The sequence below is a fragment of the Schistocerca serialis genome, chromosome 4, assembly GCF_023864345.2.
Source record: "Schistocerca serialis cubense isolate TAMUIC-IGC-003099 chromosome 4, iqSchSeri2.2, whole genome shotgun sequence".
NCBI classification, from domain to species: Eukaryota; Metazoa; Arthropoda; class Insecta; order Orthoptera; family Acrididae; genus Schistocerca; species Schistocerca serialis.
The window spans coordinates 897,203,467-897,225,527 of record NC_064641.1 but is presented as its reverse complement, the minus strand read 5'-3'; the positions used below and the strand labels follow the sequence as shown (position 1 = coordinate 897,225,527).

Below are 22,061 nucleotides of genomic sequence, written 5' to 3'. Positions count from 1 at the left end.
TTTACATGTTGAATAAAGTGTGGCTACACGCCCTAGTTTGTAACTAATTACTTTTTTTCCATATAGTTAAATAACTGTCACGCTGCATGTTTAACTTCGAAAAATGTAACCCACAACTTAAAACGCGTTTTTTTCGATACAGTACTTTTCAGATTGGCTGGAAACGTACGATTTTGATCTGAATTAGATGCTGGCAGTCTAAATTGAACTCTCTATCAGCATACGTAGCCGTTCTTGCAATATCTTCAAAATTCTATTTTCGATCCATGCTTTTGTCTTGATTTTTTGGGCGAGAAACATGACACTCATTTCAACAGGTTACCATTTTGTTAGGACTCAATATTTTTCAATTATTCTATGTGTACTGCTAGAAAATATATTGGCATACAAAATTATTGTGTTGCAGGTCCAGTAGGAGGGATTCCAGAATTTTCGTCGATGACCAATGTTCCGGCTGCGTGCAGTCCTTCTTCCTGGTGCAGCGGCTACAGGGGCCTCCAATGCGGACACAAAAATGATTTTTTAAAGACAAAAATGTAAGAAATAAAATTATTTCATCAAATTTAGCATTCATTTTTATATTATTTGAAAAAATCACAAAAATCGCCAATTTTTCGTGCGTTCAAACAGGATTAGGCACTCGACGTTAATTCCTGGAGGATTCCTTTAAGGATACAGGGTACTTTTCCGGATCAATATTACGTAAACATCAACACCTATTTCTTTCAGGCACTGTTTATAATGTATATGTTTTACAAAAAAATGGTTCAAAGGGCTTCGAGCACTATGGAACTTAACTTCTGAGGTCATCAGTCCCCTAGAACTAATAACTACTTAAACCTAACTAACCTAAGGACATCACACACATTCATGCCCGAGGCAGGATTCGAACCTTCGACCGTAGCGGTCGCGCAGTTCCAGACTGTAGCGCCCTGAACCGCTCGGCCACCCCGGCCGGCGTATATGTTTTACAGATTTTTTTGTTGGTATCAGGTAATGCAGCACACTTTCTAAGCAATGAAAAGTATTTTGAATATTTTTGGACCTGCTTTGGATTATTAAAAATATTACAAAGATATTGATACATTTTTTCCAAAATTCTTCCTCAAATTGAGGTGGCATTTAATCCAATGTTACACATTTGAATCAGACAAAATTTTAACCAGATATGCATGACATGATGACTGAGGTAATAGACCTATTTAATTCCACCTATTATGTATATTACAAGGGTAACAATTATCACATCTTACATTTTAATTTTTATAACTTTTTCGTAATAAAAATTTTGTTTTTTCTATAATTTAGTTGAGTCTGTACTAAAGCTTAGGTCTACTACATATGTATGGACTATTGCTAGTCACCAAAACTTAGAACAATGCTTTATTAACTTTATGAAATATTTGTACCTGAATTCTGAAAAATACAACTTGCGGGAAATTGCGAATGAAAATATGAGTCCAATTAAACTGTGCCTCAGAACATTCCTGAAACGTAGTCTTCGTCTAGCAGCACTTCTTCATCTTCAAGCTTCCTCTTGGCATTCCTTTTAGCACTTCTTGCTTCTTTGGTAACTTGAAGAGCGAAACTTTCAGCTTCATGTACCCGTTATCTGTCACACGCAAGCAATTGGTCTTCCGTATCAGAGCCACATTTTGTGCCTAAATTTCTTAGAACATCCAACCTTCCTATCACTCCACCATTGAAAGACATCACTGCATCTAGTACACCAACTTCTAATGTATTTAGTCCTACAAAAACATACTTGGGTAATATTTCCCATATTCAATGGTTGAAACTTTCATTTGTATTCTGAGCACCCCCATGAAGACATTTACTAAGAAAAACATGGTCACTCAGGTCTCTGAAAATTGGTTTTATTTCATTCATAACAGGCTCAAGTAGAGAATGCTTATTATGGTATATTTGACCACTTTCTTTTGCTTTTCGGTTACCACACCAAGAATCTGCTCCTTTAGGGCAAAGTCCGTGAACAGGGTGGTCATCTGTGGACAACTTACGAAAGTAGGTGGCCCATACAGCTTTTCTCATTGCTGTAACATCATTCAGAAGTGCAGTTCGTCTAATGGCCAGTCCATAATAACTCTGAAGAAGATCTATTTCAGTTTCTGTCATTCTGCCTCGGCCAGACAGAGATTTTCCATCAGATAGCAACTTTCCTTTCATTTCTCTTCGTAGCTTTCTCAATCTAGCACCCATCCTGTTTTGCACATGTCCACAACACTCCAGTTTTGTTACCAAGGTATCACCATAAACATTGAACTCATTAATTTTACTGAAAGCTTTAGAGGCCCCATCGCCTAGGTACTTCGTATATCTAACGTTATAAACGGGCACCGACCTCTGAAATATTTTTAGAGCTCCATCACACTCCATACCTCCACTGTAACCATCATAATTCTTAGAACACTGATGTTCAATATGTCCTTCAGTGTTACCATGGCAGGTGAGGCAGTGCTTAGATAAGCACTCAACATCAAGAACTTTTCCATTCTCCAGAGAAGTAGCACTTACAACACCATTCAAGGAACGATGTCCTCGACGTTGCCATATCTCATCAAGCACAACAGCAGTGTCCTTGGTTCCACTAATATTTACAGTTTCTTCTACTGAACTTTTCATAGGTGCTTTAGACACAACCGTCAAGGTACCTAAAAGTATGTTTATGTACTAGCTGAACCTACTGGGAGGAGGAGGAAGGTCCATCAAACCACAAAACGTTTGAGCAGCCTTTTTTCCTTTTCCTATTGCCCGCATTGCATACACTAACTTCAAATTCACATCACATGAATTATGCACAATCTTCAAAGTCATTTTCGAGGTAGATTTATTGCAGGATCTACATGGAACAACTAACTTTGACGATAAATCCATCCTGCTACTTTGTTGATCGGTTATTTCCAATCAGCCTACACCATCACATTGTTTGCATATCGCCACTTCCTTTATCAAAGAAGATATGATGCCCACATCAACAACAACAAATCCACTACAAACAGCGTCATTGTTAACACAAAAATTTGGATCACCGGGAGGTGTGCCATGTGGGAGTTTCTTCCCTGAAGAACTGATACATAGGTTACTTTCAACAGTGTGGCTTGCTTTGTTTGTGAACCCTTTCACCACCGAATTACCTTTTATTGAATATCTTGATGTGTGGCATAGTTCGTATTCATTGCACACTAAAGGATATGTACTTCCACAAATATATGTAGAACTTGGGCAACAAACATTCAGTAACACGAGAAAGAACTGCTTCAGCGAAACAAAAGTAAGTACTAGCAAAGATAATCTTTTACAGACACTAAAAACCTGTACTGTTACCAACATATACAACGTATCATACGTATAATCGCTGGAAACAGAAAGTTCACAGTTCTTTTCGAAATAATACTGGTTTCTGTAACAGAAATAAATGGGGCATGGCGGCATACATGACTGTAACTTTAAAATTTTGTATATATAGGACATTTTTCATTTGAAAGCCTATAATGTATATTACATTATATAATATACATTATAATATACATTATATAATGTATATCCCCCCTCCCCCATGAACAATGGACCTTGCCGTTGGTGGGGAGGCTTGAGTGCCTCCGCGATACAGATAGCCGTACCGTAGGTGCAACCACATCGGAGGGCTATCTGTTGAGAGGCCAGACAAACGTGTGGTTCCTGAAGAGGGGCAGCAGCCTTTCCAGTAGTTGCAGGGGCAATGGTCTGCATGATTGACTGATCTGGCCTTGTATCACTAACTAAAACGGCCTTGCTGTGCTGGTACTGCGAACGGCTGAAAGCCAGGGGGAACTACAGCCGTAATTTTTCCCCAGGGCATGCAGCTTTACTGTGTGGTTAAATGATGATGGCGTCCTCTTGGGTAAAAGATTCTGGAGGTAAAATAGTTCCCCATTCGGATCTCCGGACGGGGACTACTCAGGAGCACGTTGTTATCAGTAGACAGAAAATTGGCATTCTACGGGTTGGAGCATCGAATGTCAGATCCCTTAATCGGGCAGGTAGGTTAGAAAATTTAAAAAGGGAAATGGATAGGTTAAAGTCAGATATAGTGAGAATTAGTGAAGTTCGGTGGCAGGAGGAACAAGACTTCTGGTCAGGTGAATACAAGGTTATAAATACAAAGTCAAATAGGGGTAATGCAGAAGTAGGTTTAATAATGAATAAAAAAAAATAGGAATGCGGGTAAGCTGCTACAAACAGCGTAGTGAACGCATTATTGTGGCCAAGATAGATACGAAGACCACGCCTACTACAGTAGTGCAAGTTTATATGCCGACTCGTTCCGCAGATGACGAAGAGATTGATGAAATGTATGATGAGATAAAATAAATTATTCAGATAGTGAAGGGAGACGAAAATTTAATAGTCATGGGTGACTGGAATTCGATAGCAAGAAAAGGAAGAGATGGAAACGTAGTAGGTAAATATGGAATGGGGGTAAGGAATGAAAGAGGAAGCCGCCTGGTAGAATCTTGCACAGAGCATAATTTAATCATAGCTAACACTTGGTTAAGATTTGTAAAAAAGGTTGTATACAAGGAAGAAGCCTGGAGATACTGAAAGGTTTCAGATAGATTATATAATGGTAAGACAGAGATTTAGGAACCAGGTTTTAAATTGTAAGACATTTCCAGGGGCAGATGTGGACTCTGACCACAATCTATTGGTTATGAACTGTGGATTAAAACTGTAGAAACTGCAAAAAGGGGTGAATTTAAGGAGATGGGACCTGGATAAACTGACAGAACCAGAGGTTGTAGAGTGTCTCAGGGAGAGCATTAGGGAACGATTGACGAGAATGGGGGAAGAAATACAGTAGATAAGGAATGGGAAGCTTTGAGAGATGAAATAGTCAAGGCAGCAGAGGATCAAGTAGGTAAAACGACGAGGGCTAGTAGTAATCCTGGGGTAACAGAAGAGATATTGAATTTAATTGATGAAAGGAGAAAAATACAGAAATGCAGTAAATGAAGCAGGCAAAAAGGAATACAAACGTCTCAAAACTGAGATCGACAGGAAGTGCAAAATGGCTAAGCAGGGATGGCTAGAGTACAAATGAAAGGATGCAGAGGCGTATATCACTAGGCGTAAGATAGATACTGCCTACAAGAAAATTAAAGAGACCTTTGGGGAAAAGAGAACCACTTGTATGAATATCAAGAGCTCAGATGGAGACCCAGTTCCAAGCAAAGAAGGGAAAGCAAAAGGTAGAAGGAGTATACAGAGGGTCTATACAAGGGCGATGTTCTTGCGGACAATATTATGGAAATGGAAGAGGATGAAGATGACATGGGAGATATAATACTGCGTGAAGAGTTTGACAGAGTACTGAAAGATCTAAGTCGAAACAAGGCCCAAGGAGTAGACAACATTCCATTAGAACTACTGATAGCCTTGGGAGAGCCAGCCCTGATAAAACTCTATCATCTGATGATCAAGATGTATGAGACAGGCGAAATACCCTCAGACTTCAAGAAGAATATAATAATTCCAATCCCAAAGAAAGCAAGTGTTAAAAATTCCTGGCAGATTAAAACTGTGCGCCGGACCGAGACTCGAACTCGGGATCTTTGCCTATCGCGGACAAGTGCTCTACCAACTGAGCTACCCAAGCACGACTAACGCCCCGTCCTCACAGCCTTACTTCTGCCAGTACCAGCAGGTGTTGACAGATGTGAAAATTACCGAGTTATCAGTTTAATAAGCCATGGCTGCAAAATACTAACAGAAATTCTTTACAGACAAATGTAAAAACTGGTAGAAGCCGACCTCGGGGAAGATCAGTCTGGATTCCATAGAAATGTTGGAACACGTGAGGCAATACTGACCCTACGACTTATCTTAGAAAATCGATTAAGAAAAGGCAAACCTACGTTTTTAGCATTTGTGGACTTTGAGAAAGCTTTTGACAATGTTGACTGGAACACTCTCTTTCAAATGCTGAAGGTGGCAAGGGTAAAATACAGTGACCGAAAGGCTATTTACAATTTGTACAGAAACCAGATGGCAGTTGTAAGAGTCGAGGGGGATGAAAGGGAAGCAGTGGTTGGGACGAGAGTGAGGCAGGGCTGTAGCCTATCCCTGATGTTATTCAATCTGTATATTGAGCAAGCAGTACAGGAAACAAAAGAAAAATTCGGAGTAGGAATTAAAATCTATGGACAAGAAATAAAAACTTTGTGGTTCACCAATGACATAATTCTGTCAGAGACAGCAAAGGACCTGGAAGAGCAGCTGAACGGAATGGACAGAATGGACAGTTTCTTGTAAAGAGGATATAAGATGAACATCAACAAAAGCAAAACGAGGATAATGCAATGTAGTCGAATGAAATCGGGTGATGCTGATGGTATTAGATTAGGAAATCAGACGTTTAAAGTAGTACATGAGTTTTGCTATTTGGGGAGCAAAATAACTGATGATGGTCGAAGTAGAGAGAATATAAAATGTAGACTTGCAATGGCAAGGAAAGTGTTTTTGACGAAGAGAAATTTGCTAACATCGAGTATAGATTTAAGTGCCAGGAAGTCGTTTCTGAAAGTATTTGTATGGAGTGTAGCCATGTATGGAAGTGAAACGTGGACGATAAATAGTTTACACAAAAAATGAATAGAAGCTTTCGAAATGTGGTGCTACAGAAGAATGCTGAAGATTAGATGGTTGGATCACTTAACTAATGATGAGGTATTGAATAGAATTGGGGAGGAGAGAAATTTGTGGCACAACTCGACTAGAAGAAGGGATCGGTTGATAGGACATACTCTGAGGGATCAAGGGATCACCAATTTAGTATTGGAGGGCAGTGCGGAGGGTAAAAATCGTAGAGGGAGACCAAGAGATGAATACACTAAACAGATTCAGAAGGATATAGGTTGCAGTAGGTACTGGGAGATGAAGAAGCTTGCACAGGATAGAGTAGCATGGAGAGCTGCATCAAACCAGTCTCCGGACTGAATACCACAACAACAGCACAATGTATATATCAATGTAATCAGGAAAGACTATAGAATTTAATAAAGTCATAAAAAATTTCGATTTTTCCACCATTTATAAATACCCTGTATCTTTATAGGGAACGGCCAATTTACATTCTAATGATCGTTCCTCGCCATATTACTCTGAATTACCACGAAGAAAACGGTCTAGTGACACACACTCAACATGGATTTAAAAACATCGTTCTTGTGAAACACAACTAGCTCTCTACTCGCATGAAGTGTTGACAAGGGACTTCAAATTCCGTATTTCTGGATTTCCGGAAAGCTTATAACACTGTACCACACAAGCGGCTATGGAATATCGTCTCCGTTATCTGTCTGGATTCGTGATTTCCTGTGAGAGAGGTCAAAGTTCGTAGTAATAGACGGAAAGTCATCGAGTAAAACAGAAGTGATTTCTGGCTTTCCCCAAGGTAGTGTTAAAAGCCCTTTGCTGTTTCTTATCTATATAAACGATTTGGGAGACAATCTGAGCAGCCGTCTTAGGTAGTTTGCATATAACGCTGTCGTCTATCGACTAACAAAGTCATCAGAAGATCAAAACAAATTGCAAAACGACACTACTGGCCATTAAAATTTCTACACCACGAAGATGACATGCTACAGATGCGAAATTTAACCGACAGGAAGAAGATGCTGTGGGATGCAAATGATTAGGTTTTCAGAGCATTCACACAAGGTTGGCGCCGGTGATGACACCTACAACGTGCTGACATGAGGAAAGTTTCCAACCGATTTCTCATACACAAACAGCAGTTGACCGGCGTTGCCTGGTGAAACGTTGTTGTGATGCCTCGTGTAAGAAGGAGAAATGCGTACCATCACGTTTCCGACTTTGATAAAGGTCGGATTGTAGCCTATCGCGACTGCGGTTTATCGCATCGCGACATTGCTGCTCGCTTTGGTCTAGATCCAATGACTGTTAGCAGAATATGGAATCGGTGGGTTCAGAGGGTAATACGAAACGCCGTGCTAGATCCCAACGACCTCGTATCACTAGCAGTCAAGATGACAGGCATGGCTGTAACGGATCGTGCAGCCACGTCTCGATCCCTGAGTCAACAGATGGGGGACGTTTGCATGACAACAACCATTTGCACGAACAGTTCGACGACGTTTGCAGCAGCATGGATTTTCAGCTCGGAGACCATGGCTGCGGTTACCCTTGACGCTGCATCACAGACAGGACCGCCTGAGATGGTGTACTCAACGACGGTCCTGGGTGCACGAATGGCAAAACGTCATTTTTTCGGATGAAACCAAGTTCTGTTGACAGCATCATTATGGTGGCATAAGCGTTAGGCGACATCGCGGAGAACGCACATTGGAAGCGTGCATTCGTCATCGCCATACTGGCGTATCACCTGGCGTGATGGTATGGGGTGCCATTGGTTACATGTCGCGGTCACCTTTTGTTCGCACTGACGGCACTTTGAACAGTGTACGTTAAATTTCAGATGTGTTACGACCCCTGGCTCTACCCTTCATTCGATCCTTGCGAAGCTCTACATTTCAGCAGGATAGTGCACGACTGCATGTTGCAGGTCCTGTACGGGCCTTTCTCGATACTGAAAATGTTCGGCTGCTACCCTGGCCAGCACATTCTCCAGATCTCTCACCAATTGAAAACGTCTGGTCAATGGTGGCCGAGCAACTGGCTCGTCACAATACGCCAGTCACTACTCGTGATAAACTGTGGTATCGTGTTGAAGCTGCATGGGCAGCTGTACCTGTAGACGCCATCAAATCTCTGTTTGACTCAATGCTGAGGCGTATCAAGGCCGTTATTACGGCCAGAAGTGGTTGTTTTGGGTACTGATTTCTCAGGATCTATGCACCCAAATTGCGTGAAAATGTAATCACATGTCAGTTCTGGTATAATATATTTGTCAAATGAATGCCCGTTTATCATCTACATTTCTTCTCGATGTAGCAATTTTAATGGCCAGTAGTGTAGGAAAGATATCTGTATAGTGTGAAAATTGTCAGTTGACCATAAATAACGAAAAGTGTGAGGTCATCCACGTGAGTGCTTAAAGGAACCCGTTAAACTTCGGTTACAAGATAAATCAGTCAAATCAAAAGGCCGTAAATTCAACTAAATACCTCGGAATTACAATCACGAACAACTTAAACTGGAAGGAACACATAGAAAATGTTGTGGAGAGGGCTAACCGAAGACTGCGTTTTATTGGCAGGACACTTAGAAAATGTAACAGATCTACTAAGGAGACTGCCTACACTACGCTTGTCCGTCCTCTTTTAGAATACTGCCTCGCGGTGCGGGCTACTTACCAAATAGGATTGACGGAATACATCGAAAAAGTTCAAAGAAGGCCAGCACGTTTTGTATTATCACAGAATAGGGGAGAGAGCGTCACTGAAATGATACAGGATTTGGAATGGACATCATTAAAACATCGGAATCTTCTCACGAAATTCCAGTCACCAGCTTTCTCCTCCGAATGCGAAAATATTTTGTTGACGTCGATCCGGATAGGAAGAAACGATCACCATGATGAAATAAGGGAAATCAGAGCTCGTACGGAAAGATATACAGGGTGGTCCATTGATCATGACCAGACCAAATATTTCACGAAATAAGCGTCAAACGAAAAAACTACAACGAACGAAACTTATCTAGCTTGAAGGGGGAAACCAGATGACGCTATGGTTGGACCGCTATATGGCGCTGCCATAGATCAAACGAATATCAACTGCGTTTTTTTAAATAGGAACCCCCATTTTTTACTACATATTCGTGTAGTACGTAAAAAAATATGAATGTTTTAGTGGTACCACTTTTTCGCTTTGTGATAGATGGGGCTGTAATAGTCACAAACCTATGACTCACAATTTTATACGAACAATTGATAACAGGTAGGTTTTTTAAATTAAAATACAGAACGTAGGTACGTTTGAACATTTTATTTCGGTTGTTCCAATGTGATACATGTACCTTTGTGAACTTATCATTTCTGAGAACGCATGCTGTTACAGCGTGATTACCTGTAAATACGACATTAATGCAATAAATGCTCAAAATGATGTTCGTCAACCTCAATACATTTGGCAATACGTGTAACGACATTCCTCTCAACAGCGAGTAGTTCGCCTTCCGCAATATACGCACATGCATTGACAATGCGCTGACACATGTTTTCAGGCGTTGTCGGTGGATCACGATAGCAAATATCCTTCAGCTTTCCCCACAGAAAGAAATCCGGGGACGTCAGATCCGGTGAACGTGCGGGCCATGGTATGGTGCTTCGACGACCAATCCACCTGTCATGAAATATGCTATTCAATCCGATTCAACCGCACGCGAGCTATGTGACGGACGTCCATCACGTTAGAAGTACATCGGCATTCTGTCATGCAGTGAAACATCTTGTAGTAACATCGGTAGAATATTACGTAGGAAATCAGCATACATTGCACCATTTAGATTGCCATCGATAAAATGGGGGCCAGTTATCCTTCATCCCATAATGCCGCACCATATATTAACCCGCCAAGGTCGCTGATGTTGCACTTGTCGCAGCCATCGTAGATTTTCCGTTGCCCAATAGCGCATATTAATGCCGGTTTACGTTACCGCTGTTGGTGAATGATGCTTCGTCGCTAAATAGCACGCTTGCAAAAAATCTGTCATCGTCCCGTAATTTCTCTTGTGTCGTGTGGCGGAAGTGTACACGACGTTCAGAGTCGTCGACATGCAATTCCAGGTGTATAGAAATATGGTACGGGTGCAGTCGATGTTGAAGTAGCGTTCTCAACACCGACGTTTTTGAGATTCCCGATTCGGTCGCAATTTGTCTGCTACTGATGTGCGGATTAGCCGCGACAGCAGTTAAAACACGTACTTGGGCATCATCATTTGTTGCAGGTCGTGGTTGATGTTTCACATGTGGCTGAACACTTTCTGTTTCCTTAAATAACGTAACTATCCGGCGAACGGTCCGGACACTTGTATGATGTCGTCCAGGATGCCGAGCAGCATACATAGCACACGCCCGTTGGGTATTTTGATCACAATAGCCTTACATCAACACGATATCGATCTTTTCCGCAATTGGTAAACGGTCCATTTTAACAGGGGTAATGTTTCACGAAGCAAATACCGTCCGCACTGGCGGACTGTTACGTGATACCACGTAGTTATACGTTTGTGACTATTACAGAATCTCAAAAACGTCGGTGTTGAGTGGAATGTCGTTACACGTACTGCCAAATGCATTGAGGTTGACTGACATCATTTTGAGCATTTATTGCATTAATGTGGTATTTACAGGTAATCACGCTGTAACAGGATGCCTTCCCAGAAATGATAAGGGACATGTATCACATTGGAACAACCGACGTAAAATGTTCAAAGAGACCTACGTTCTGTATTTTAATTTAAAAAACCTACCTGTTATCGACTGTTCGTATAAAATTGTGAGCCATATGTTTGTGACTATTACAGTGCCATCTCTCACAAAGCGAAAAAAGTGGTCCAACTAAAACATTCATATTTCTTTACGTACTACACGAATATGTAATAAAAATGGGGGTTCCTATTTTAAAAAGCGCAGTTGATATCCTTTTGACCTACGGCAGCGCCATCTAGCGGGCCAACAATAGCGCCATCTGGTTTTCCCCTTGAAGCTAGACGAGTTTCGTCCTTTGTAGTTTTTTCGTTTGATGCTTATTTCGTGAGATATTTGGCCCGGTCACTATCAATGGAGCACCCTGTAGATGCTCGTTCTTTCCGCGCTATACGCGATTGGAATAATAGAGAATTGTGAAAGTGGTTCGATAAATACTCTGCCAGACACTTACAAGGAGAAGGTACGACCGTGTTGTCGGGGATTTGTCCGAAATTTTGTGTGGTGAAAGAGGACCCCTAATACCTCACGTGGTTAAAATATTAGGACGCACTACCCGAAAAATGCCGGGAAAAATCGATCCAAAGTTTCTTAGATGCCGTATAACTAGAAAATGTTAGCCCGTTGCCGACCGGCTGTCTGGCCTAGTTGTTTGCCGGCACGGTAGCTCAGCGTGTTCGGTCGGAGGGCTAGCTGCCCTCTGTAATAAAAAAAACTGAGTTAATGGATCAATAATGAACTTCAATGGGCGTCAGGGGACATCAGCCACGAACAATTGCAACGAACTATAACGAACAAATTAGGTGAAGAAAAAAGGTTGTTTAGGGCTCGGACTCTTACGCCAGATGTCTCGGGTTCGATTCCTCCCCTGGCACCTTCTTTTTCTTTTGTTTCATTTTCTTTTGTTATTCCACCAATTATTCAGAAAGTTTCCCAAACCTACATTATCTTTAACAAATTACGTGGTTGAAGGCGCAGGCGGTCGAATTTTACGACGAAGGAATTTCCAAGCTCGTCCATCGCTACGATAAGTGCCTTAATTTAAATGGCAACTATGTAGAAAAGTAGTATTTAAGTGTGGCGTTCCTCTGTATATAATAAAAAAAATTCCAATACTTTCTTTATTTTTAATTCCAAAACGTAATGTACTTTGTGGATAGCCCTCGTATTTTAACCACGTGCGGTGTCAGGGGTCCTCTTTCACCACACAAAATTGCGGACAAATCCCCGACCCCACGGTCGTGCTGTCTCCTCGTTAGATGTGATTTGCAGAGCATCCATGTAGATGTGGTTGCAGCGCGCGCGGAGGTGCGGCCGGTGCACTTGCCGCAGCTGGGGCGGCGCCTTGTGCAACGGGCAGCGCGCCGAGAAACCAGATCCAGGGGGCTGCCGCGTCCTCCTACACCCCGGTCGCGTTTCGGCGCCGGGTATTTCGGCCGGCCAATGGGGAGCCGGCGCGGGGCTCGCGTCGCCGCGCGGCGCCTCCGCCGCCGCCAGTCGGGCTCCAACCCACCTCCTGGCAGGTCACTCGTGCTCTGTCTGCGGCCGACTCCCCTCATCCTCAAGAGCAGGTGAGTGCCGCTGCCCAGCACGCCCGTACAGTCCACACAGTCAGCGGGGACGCGATAACGTATCACTGCGAACCGTTGAGGTACCTCAACACCGAATTAACGAAAATGTAGTGACAATGAAAAATTTGTTCTGAGGTGGGACGCGAGCTCATATTTCCTGCTCATTGCGAGCCGTCGTCTTAATCATTAGGCTACCTGACAACTCCTCATTCAATTGCGTTACATCTTTATCGATCCATTCATTTCACTTCACACATATTCCTTGTGGGGCGGTAGAATTCTGCCAACCACCGACTCCGTTTCTCGACTGGTGCTGATCGCACATATCCCGTGAGAACCTCCAGGTAGCAGTGTTCTTTCTGATATCGTATGTAAAAACACCAGTAACAATGAAAGTTCGACAGTCGACGACCATCTGAAAGAACGCATCCCAGACAACTACGGCCGGCCATGGTGGCCGAGCGGTTCAAGGCGCAAAAATGGTCGAATGAGAATTGAATCGTGCTGTTAAAGCTCACAAATTATACGCACGAGCGGGTGTTGATAGGTATTCGTACGCTACTGTGCAGTCGCTTCTATTCAGCCAAGGCGTCGCATAGTACAGTAACAATGAAAGTTCGACAGTCGACGACCATCTGAAAGATCGCATCCCAAACAACTACAGTCTATTGTGACAGTGAAGACAAGTTAATCCCACCACACTGACGAGTGAGTGAAAGGAAATCTTGGCTAAAACTCTGCACCTCGTCGCTGGAAAAAAAAAAAAAATTCTCCTGCAACTAAGGGGAATGGGCCCTCTACTATAGCTGTGTTTTCATCTCGTCCCTTGAAACGTTGATTTGACGACAATCAGGAAACATATTTGTGCCGTATCAGCCATCTTACGATGGCTCTGTGTGTTTTCCTGAACGTTAGCAGTAAAGGTACGTCCTGTAAATCCACTGTACGTAGTCGCGCGCCTAGAAACTACTGCATGAATGAGAACTGAATCGTGCTGTTAAAACGCACAAATTATACGCATGAGCAGGTGTTGATAGGTATTTCTTACGCTACTGTGCAGTCGCTTCTATTCAGCCAAGGCGTCGCATAGCACAGTGTTGAATGACTTCAAATCCTAATAGTGGCCCACACCGTAAAATTTCCTTCTCAAAGACGACGTTGTTCTCCTTAGTTCAAATGGTTCAAATGGCTCTGAGCACTATGGGACTTAACATCTGAGGTCATCAGTCCCCTAGAACTTAGAACTACTCAAACCTAACTAACCTAAGGACATCACACACATCCATGCCCGAGGCAGGATTCGAACCTGCGACCGTAGCGGTCGCGCGGTTCCAGACTGAAGCGCCTAGAACCACTCGGCCACACCGGCCGGCGTTCTCCTTAGTGCCTGATACTGTCGTAAGATGCTCACCAAGACATCAGGTACTGTTAGTAATATAAAATTTTTCTGCCTTGCTCGAAAAGTATTTTTGTTTATATATGAGCAGTTCCAATGACTCACACACTACCATCATCAGATGTAAAATACTTGACTACAAACCGCGTGTCAGTGTCATAAGAAGCATACGAATTGAGTCTGCCGCTTATAATAGTGCAGTTCATACTGACGTGCTCTTCGCAACCACGCATTATATATCTGGTGGTTGTTAATAAGGCATTGAAACCAGACATATGTTAACAAAAATTTGTTGCGAGCTGGACACGACATTTTTGTATCACTAAAAGTATTAAAATCGCTACAATCCACTGTCGATGCTACCATTTGAGATATACTTGTTGACTGAAAAATTCCGGAAGAAATATTTCAGGGCAGCATATAGCTAAAACCATGACATTTACTAGTGAAATAAGCCAACGAATCGTTTCAGCGACGTGCGAAAAATGGGGTTTTCTTCCCAGCTTATAGCCTGATACACATAGTATTAGCCTCTAGCTCATCTTCGCATTTCTTTTATTTTCAAAACGATACGAAGCGTTAAATGTGTTACTTTACTTAATGATGCACCAAAACTTTAAAACGCATTCTCTGTTTCGTGTATGACAAGCAAATATTTCATTCTGTTGTACGACTATAAATTTTTCGAAGGAATTTTCAGTGGTGGAAAACAGTGTTCACTGAAGACGTCTCTATTGCTCGATTTCCCTCACACGGTTTCTCGAAGACTCGTGCAAAACACAACGGAAGGACTAAAATACTAGTTTCTTTCCGGATAGTGATTACGAGAAGGTTTAAAGAGCTGATGTCGCAAAATCCAACTTCCCGTCTTACAATAGTAAGCTCAGTTGCCTGAAACTAAAGAACACTGCGGAAATATAGTTTTACTACACTTGGTCTTAATTTTGCACCGAATTCACACAAGAGTTTTCTTGCTATGAATGTCATATGGTCCAACGAAAATATTTACTTTCTGGGCTGCGAGTAAGCAACAATCGGTTCTGCAGCCTCGCCACGGTTAAGATTAGTTATGAGTGTATTCTGTGCCGGTGTGTTGTGCCAACATGTGTGTGAAAAGAGATAGAGGGCTATGGTTTTTCCTTATAAGCGTAGCTGTTGGTCGCCGTAGCAGTCCATTAGGCGGTAGTGATGATGGCAGCCGAGTATTTCTAGATACAGGCTTGTCACACATTGCAAACCTTTGCACATAACTTCCGTATACTTCTTTACCGCTGTGAATTGCGACGGATTTCGTAACTGACCGTTTCCTGCTGCAAGTCCAATACGTATATGTCTTTCTTTGAAACTTTTACGTATATGCGGATCTTTTTCTTTGACTGTCTCAAACATATTTGTGGACGTTTGACGAGGTACTAACAAGCAGTACACATTGTTGCTCCTTTACCTATAACCTATGGTTCTCTCTGTACAATCAGCATTTGTTACTGATTTTTCTCTTCAGATGCCGATGGTAGTAGACAGATAACGAGTTGTCATTGAGATAACGTCAGCTTTGTTGTGCTTTCAGTTTGCCGTAAAGAACAAAGATCTTGTGTCCACTGCAGAGAGAAAGCGACCTGCAGAGGAGGAGGAGGATATTAGTGTTTAACGTCCCGTCGACAACGAGGTCATTAGAGACGGAGCGCAAGCTCGTGTTAGGGAAGGATGGGGACGGAAATAGACCGTGCCCTTTCAAAGGAACCATCCCGGCATTTGCCTGAAGCGATTTAGGGAAATCACGGAAAACCTAAATCAGGATGGCCGGAGACGGGATTGAACCGTCGTCCTCCCGAATGCGAGTCCAGTGTGTTAACCACTGCGCCACCTCGCTCGGTCGACCTGCAGAGAGTCATCGCCGAATACCGCAGTCGTGCTTCAAAAATTCAGATCTCATCAGAGCGTCGTCGTTCTAGGTCGTTATTTTCTTTCACATGGACCGTAATATGTTCTCAGATGGCTGAGTGGTACAGAGCTGCTTGATAAAGGCAACAGTCAGCATCAAATGCTGATCAGATGCACGCGCTTAATCATATCAGGGTAGGCTCCACCGAAGCGAACAACCTCCTCTCAAACGTCCACTCTTGTGTTGCTTTCGCTAATTACTCATGTTTGTAGAAAAAAGATTCTCCGACAATGAAGAGGGACGAACCATTTGGGCGATTACCTCATGAGAGATGACAGCTAAATCATCTTCTCTAACGAACTCGTTACAAAAGCAACGTACATTTTAAATGCGGTCTTCTGTTCTCAAGCACTAGCATTATACTGTTCCTAACAATACGTTACAGTACAAAGGAAATGAGCATGGTAAAATTCGCTGAAGAAAAAAGAAACAAAGTGGCTTTCTTCCATCATCGAAATGTCTGCTGTTGATTACAGAAGATCTACATCCACATCTTCTTCCATACTCTGTACACCACTGTGAATTACGTGGCAGAAGGTACCTCACATTTTGTCCCCAGTACGTTGTCCTCGATGGTGAGTGTTCATCGGAGGTGAGGGTATCATCTGGAGTGCCCCAGGGAAGTGTGGCAGGTCCGCTGTTGTTTTCTATCTACATAAATGATCTTTTGGATAGGGTGGATAGCAATGTGCGGCTGTTTGCTGATGATGCTGTGGTGTACGGGAAGGTGTCGTCGTTGAGTGACTGTGGGAGGATACAAGATGACGTGGACAGGATTTGTGATTGGTGTAAAGAATGGCAGCTAACTCTAATTATAGATAAATGTAAATTCACGCAGATGAATAGGAAAAAGAATCCCGTAACGTTTGAATACTCCATTAGTAGTGTAGCGCTTGACATAGCCACGTCGATTAAATATTTGGGCGTAGCATTGCAGAGCGATATGAAGTGGGACAAGCATGTAATGGCAGTTGTGGGGAAGGCGGATAGTCGTCTTCGGTTCATTGGTAGAATTCTGGGAAGATGTGGTTCATCTGAAAAGGAGACCGCTTATAGAACGCTGGTGCGACCTATTCTTGAGTACTGCTCGAGCGTTTGGGATCCCTATCAGGTCGGATTGAGGGAGGACATAGAAGCAATTCAGAGGCGGGCCGCTAGATTTGTTACTGGTAGGTTCGATCATCACGCGAGTGTTATGGAAATGCTTCAGGAACTAGGGTGGGAGTTTCTGGAGGAAAGGAGGCGTTCTTTTCGTGAATCGCTACTGAGGAAATTTAGAAAATCAGCATTTGAGGCTGACTCCAGTACAGTTTTACTGCCACCAACTTACATTTCGCGGAAAGAGCGCAAAGATAAGATAAGAGAGATTAGGGCTCGTACATAGACATAGAAGGCCATAGACACGGGTTCCCAGGTAGATGCCGTGTTTCTAGACTTCCGCAAGGCGTTCGATACAGTTCCCCACAATCGTTTAATGAACAAAGTAAGAGCATATGGACTATCAGACCAATTGTGTGATTGGATTGAAGAGTTCCTAGATAACAGAACGCAGCATGTCATTCTCAATGGAGAGAAGTCTTCCGAAGTAAGAGTGATTTCAGGTGTGCTGCAGGGGAGTGTCATTGGACCGTTGCTATTCACAATATACATAAATGACCTTGTGGATGACATCGGAAGTTCACCGAGGCTTTTTGCGGATGATGCTGTGGTGTATCGAGAGGTTGTAACAATGGAAAATTGTACTGAAATGCAGGAGGATCTGCAGCGAATTGACGCATGGTGCAGGGAATGGCAATTGAATCTCAATGTAGACAAGTGTAATGTGCTGCAAATACACAGAAAGATAGATCCTTTATCATTTAGCTACAAAATAGCAGGTCAGCAACTGGAAACAGTTAATACCATAAATTATCTGGGAGTACGCATTAGGAGTGATTTAAAATGGAATGATCATATAATGTTGATCGTCGGTAAAGCAGATGCCAGACTGAGATTCATTGGAAGAATTCTAAGGAAATGCAATCCGAAAACAAAGAAGTAGGTTACAGTACGCTTGTTCGCCCACTGCTTGAATACTGCTCAGCAGTGTGGGATCCGTACCAGATAGGGTTGATAGAAGAGATAGAGAAGATCCAACGGAGAGCAGCGCGCTTCGTTACAGGATCATTTAGTAATCGCGAAAGCGTTACGGAGATGACAGATAAACTCCAGTGGAAGACTCTGCAGGAGAGACGCTCAGTAGCTCGGTACGAGCTTTTGTTGAAGTTTCGAGAACATACGTTCACCGAGGAGTCAAGCAGTATATTGCTCCCTCCTACGTATATCTCGCGAAAAGACCAAGAGGATAAAATCAGAGAGATTAGAGCCCACACAGAAGCATACCGACAATCCTTCTGTCCACGAACAATACGAGACTGGAATAGAAGGGAGAACCGATAGAGGTACTCAAGATACCCTCCGCCACACACCGTCAGGTGGCTTGCGGAGTATAGATTTAGATGTAGATGTACAGAGGCATATAGGCAGTCATTTTTCCCTCGTTCTGTTTGGGAGTGGAACAGGGAGAGAAGATGCTAGTTGGGGTACGAAGTACCCTCCGCCACGCACCGTATAGTGGATTGCGGAGTATGGATGTAGATGTAGATGTCACATGTATGAAGCTCACGACGGTTGTCGCGGTATACGTAGCGTCTGCCAGTTCACGTTTTTGGCGAATCCGTGGGGCATGCTGCCGCTGTTCAAAGTGACGTGTCACCATTCGTGCTGCCCTCTTTTGTATAATCCCAATAACCCCTGTCGGATCTGTTTCTTACGGGTCCCACACAGGCGGACAAAATTCCAGCATGCATCGCACGAGTGTTTTGTAAGTAATCTCCATTGTGGACTGACTGCGTTTTCGCTTTATCCTGTCAAGCTATGAGCCTGCTTCACCTACGAATGAGGCTATGTGACCAGTTCGCCACAGATTGATAGATCGAGGTATTTGTATGGGATGACTGGTTCGAATGACGACTCACTGAAATTGCAGTCCCCGTGCCAACTTGGAAATCTTAGTAAGATCTGAATGGATTTTGAGCAGATTCGTCCAGATAATACTTCATTATAGATAACTGCACCACCTGCATGAACGGTGAGGTATTAGTATTGTCTGCCATGTCGGTGGTGCGCGGCGCGAGCAGCAGGGGTGCCGACACGCTTCCCGCGGGCCGCGGGCGCTCCTCGAACGGCTTCCACATCTGTCGATGACTCCCCGCCCGAGGTCGGCTATCGCGGGTTGGGTTGGCCACCTCCGGCGCCCGCTGGCTGTCCGACGCGCAGCCTGGACGGCGCGCCGTGCCGATTGCTAAAGTTAGCGCCAACAGAAATATATCGCGGCCGCGAGTCAAAAATGGCGGCCGCCCGCGCCTGCGGCTGGAGAACGGGGGAAGGGAGGCGGTGACGATCGTCGCCCGCCGCCCACCGCCCACGCACAACCGCTGGAGACACCCCCGCCGCCGCCCCGCGTAACAAGCCGGCTCCAGGCCGACTGCGGGGAACCAAACTTCTGGCCACAGCACGTGGCCGCTGCGGAAGCGCCGTTGACTTTGAGTCCAGAGACACTTCGTCACGCGGACTTCTCTCTCGTTTGAAGATTAGTTTCTTATAGTTATATGTTTTGACGGTGTCATTATGGCCTTATCACTTTAGGACATGGTGTAAAAAAGATCTGAGGATGGTCATTACGGACTGAAACCGGTCATCGTCTAAAGAATTCATATTGTGATCAAAGACTGGAATAAAAAACATTTGACAGTATTGGATCACTGTTTGTATACGCGACCATGTCGCAGTTGGTGAGATTAGTTTCTTCTTCCTCTTATTCTTCTTTCGTATTCATATCTTACGACAGGTATCGGCTGCATGCTCTCCATTTTCGTCTGCCCTGTGCCTGTTCCCTAACCTGCCGATAACTTGGTCCATTTAGAGCAATATTTAACATTACTAGCTTTCTTCTTCCCCCTGCATTCTCTTCTTCGCAATCTTTCCATTAACGACTCTTCCTTCGCAATGTGTATGCCAGCCATGACGATTTCCTCATTATAACCACTGCAAAAAAAAAAAAAAAAATGGTTCAAATGGCTCTGAGCACTATGGGACTTAACATCTGAGGTCATCAGTCCCCTAGAACTTAGAACTACTTAAACCTAACTAACCTAAGGACATCACACACATTCATGCCCGAGGCACGATTCGAACCTGCGACCGTAGCCGTCGCGCGGTTCCAGACTGAAGCGCCTAGAACCGCTCGGCCACACCGGCCGGCCTATAACCACTCCAATAGTTTCGTTTCCTCTCATATTCTCAGAAGTACTCCTCATCTGCTATTCTGTGAGCCAGCTCCAGTTTCAGCACGTTTCTTCACAAACACATTTCAAAACGATCCAAGCCTGTCATAGTTTTTCCTAATTTTGGAAGTCAGTCATGTAGAAATGTCTAAACCATAAAACCTCCTATATTTAACCATTCTTTTATTTAGGCTGTAAAGCCATTCTCAAGTGATTCATTATTGTCCTATGGCACTTAACTCACATTCGAGGGCGCCCATACCCGAGGAAGGGAAGAAATATAGTGTAACTTTTTTTTCTTTTTCTTTACATGGCTGCACGTTCAGAGACCGTGAATAGTTACAATTGAAAGAGAAACAGCCCTCGGTCACTATATTTTTAACAAATTAACTTGGTTTCAACACTTCTAGGAGTGTCTTCTTCAGAATTCTATAACATGGTCACAGAATAATGACTAAAAACGTATGATAGGGTATAAGTACGGAATCATCATAAAAGACTGACAGTACTTATATTTCATTTACAAAATAATAAATATGCCAGAAGGGCATTAGTCACAAAGCTATTTAAGAAAAAGAAAGCTGTGATGGCGAGCCACTAAGGGCTGCTCGTTAATTGCGTGGTGCAGGTTGCAAAACGGCCTCATGCCCTTTTGGCATATTTATTATTTTATAAATGACATATAAGTATTGTCAGTCTTTTACGATGATTCCGTACTTATCCCCTATCATACGTTTTTACTCATTATTCTGGGACCATGTTATAGAATATAGATCATTCTTTGTTTTAAATTCTGGAGAAGACACTCCTAGCAGTGTTGAAACCAGGTTAATTTGTTAAAAATGTAGTGACCGAGGGCTGTTTCTCTTTCAATTGGAAATATTGTGTAGTAAGTATTGCACACGCTTTCAACTGTGTCGGAACTCGAACTTTTTTGTGGCTACTTACAAGTCCCCATGCGTTTTGCTGTGTATTAGAAATACACCACAGCCCCATGTCTAGGAACTCTCCTCCTCGCCCCCCCCCCCCTCCCTACAAACTATCTTATAGGCGCCCTTGGCCACACTGCATGCCACAGCAAATGCCACGAGCATTGCATATGATCTTCTTGAACTCTACTACGATGTACAATGTGACTCCTCCGTACCCTATGACAATAATGAATCACTTGAAAACGGCTGCAGACCCAGAATTACGATACTCTCCAAGAGGAGACCAAACAACAGTCAGATACAGAAATTTTTGTCATTTTTACTGTCAAATATCGTCCCTCTTGTGTTTTGCCGGCCGGTGTGTCCGATCGGTTCTAGGCGCTTCAGTCTGGAACGAATCGACCGCTATGGTCGCAGGTTCGAATCCTGCCTCGGGCATGGATGTGTGTGATGTCCTTAGGTTACTTACGTTTAAGTAGCTCTAA

General features: G+C 43.3%; 1 protein-coding gene across 4 annotated transcripts in view; it reads left to right on the top strand.

The window, feature by feature from the left end:
• The first annotated feature begins 12,852 nt into the window (after nt 1-12,852).
• The window catches only part of LOC126473570 (troponin I 3-like), a 131,355-nt gene continuing 122,146 nt past the window's right edge, over nt 12,853-22,061 (top strand). Inside the window, exon 1 of one of the 4 annotated variants that reach the window (XM_050100709.1) lies at nt 12,853-12,981. The gene's annotated coding sequence lies outside the window, so the exon portion shown is untranslated. The remainder of the gene's footprint in view (nt 12,982-22,061) is intronic. The other 3 variants (XM_050100708.1, XM_050100707.1, XM_050100710.1) reach the window with 3 other exon arrangements.